Below are 1,958 nucleotides of genomic sequence, written 5' to 3' on the forward strand. Positions count from 1 at the left end.
CTACTCTCTCCCTCTTCCTACCTTTTTCATTCATGCCCGCTGTCTCTCTCTCTCTCTCCCTGTCCCCCATTTCCTCCACTCCTCACATTCCCTGGCGCTGGCCTCTCATCAGCCAAGTTCCAGCAATTCACTGGTGCAGGTTGTGGAAAGACAGACTCGCTGGCTCAATCTGTCGACCATTGTTGGGTATTGTGTGGCCTATGTCCGCTTCCACATTCACTCCACGTCTCTCATTTACCTTCTTATTATCTGGCGATTTTGTTTCCCTCTACGTTTTAATAAATATGGGTAAATTATATGCAAGAGGTATCATGAAAGTTTAGGTTAATACAGGTAAGGACTTTTTAATTATGGTGGTGATCTTCAAAATTGACAGTTCACGAAAAAATCTTCAAATCAAGGGTTTTATCCAGGCGTTTCTTTATCTCTTAGTGGGCCAAGGTGCTAAAGGTACCTGCTGATATCCTTTGCAGACAAATGCAGATAAGAAATAGGTCACTCGCTCGCTCTTCACCTTACATACTCGTCTGGTGTTCTCTCGGGTACAGTGATGTCCTGAGCTTTAATGTGTCAGCCGCCTACTCTATCATCTGTGGTCCAGTATATCTCTCTTATTACTGAATACCTATACACTTCCATTACCAACTTATCTGATTCACACACACACACACACAAACACACATGGGGTTACAGAATCTAATATTTCTTCACAGCTGCGGTGTCCGAGTGGTTAAGGAGATGGACTTGAAATCCATTGGGCTCTGCCCGCACAGGTTCGAATCCTGTCCGCAGCGAATATTTATACTCGGCTCCGTAGCTCGAAAGTTCGTAGCGATGCGTCACTGGATCGATATATATATATATATATATATATATATATATATATATATATATATATATATATATATATATATAACAAAGCTGATCAAAATTACATAAACTTACGATTTATTATGAGAAATTAATCTCCCTTTTTAATAAAAATATATACTGTACTATGAAATTATAAATTTCTTATATCATTTTTCGAAAGTCGTTTTAAAATCATTTCTTTAATCTTTACTGTACTCCTGACAAACGTGAAGAACAAAACTTTTAGAATTTGCAATACAATGTTCGTTGATTTTAGAATTGGTGATGAAGACTTGTGATAGCCGATACGTCTGGAGACAGTCTACCCTCTGTCATGGTCTATTTGTGTATGTTCTAAAGGCACAGTGTTAGTGGGAGCCGGTAAGATGACACTTCATTTACAGCGTGGCAGTCACACATCCTCATAGTGAACGATTATTGACATTTAACCCAGTTCTATTTACTACCTAACCTAACCTAACCTAACCTAACCTAACCTAGTTCTTTTTACTACATGAAGTTCTCTTAAACTTGTACCCAGTTAAATATCACCAGGTGAATAGCATTACAGGAGTTGGTAGTGATGAACCCGCTGCAGGTAGGCGTTAAATTATGTAAACACCAATTACGTGATTAAATGAAAATAGAGGCTATATGTATACAGATGTTGTATTCAGGTGATTACTATTGCACACAGCAATTATCCTAAGTGGATGTAATTTACCTTATTCATGGAAGGAACTGTAAGTAGGTCTTAAGGATTTAACTCCATTAGTCTGTGAAATTGGTAGTTATTGAGAGATTACGCAGTTATTGCATGTTATGTGGGAGAGACTTGACTAGTTGAAAAACACTAGACAGACAGACAGACAGAATCTAAATCACTAGTACTCTCCTTAAACAGTATAATACCCGTAAAAAAAAAGTTGAAAATCCTTTAAACATTGTTAAGACCTGGGACCTCAAACTCTTTATGAAAAACAACAAAGTATTAAAAAAAAAAGTTTGACCGAGAGGCTACGAACCCCAAAAGTTTTTAATTTCCAACATAAAATTGAACTTATTTAATGAATCACTTTTACAAACAATATCAAGATGTTGTTCTT

General features: G+C 37.2%; 1 non-coding gene across 1 annotated transcript; it reads left to right on the top strand.

Moving 5' to 3' along the window:
• The first annotated feature begins 712 nt into the window (after window positions 1–712).
• Window positions 713–794, top strand: Trnas-uga. The gene has a single exon. It is a non-coding gene; the product is annotated as a tRNA-Ser (tRNA).
• Window positions 795–1,958: the final 1,164 nt, after the last annotated feature.

The sequence above is a fragment of the Homarus americanus genome, unplaced genomic scaffold (genome assembly GCF_018991925.1).
Source record: "Homarus americanus isolate GMGI-L3 unplaced genomic scaffold, GMGI_Hamer_2.0 scaffold37032, whole genome shotgun sequence".
Lineage (NCBI taxonomy): Eukaryota > Metazoa > Arthropoda > Malacostraca > Decapoda > Nephropidae > Homarus > Homarus americanus.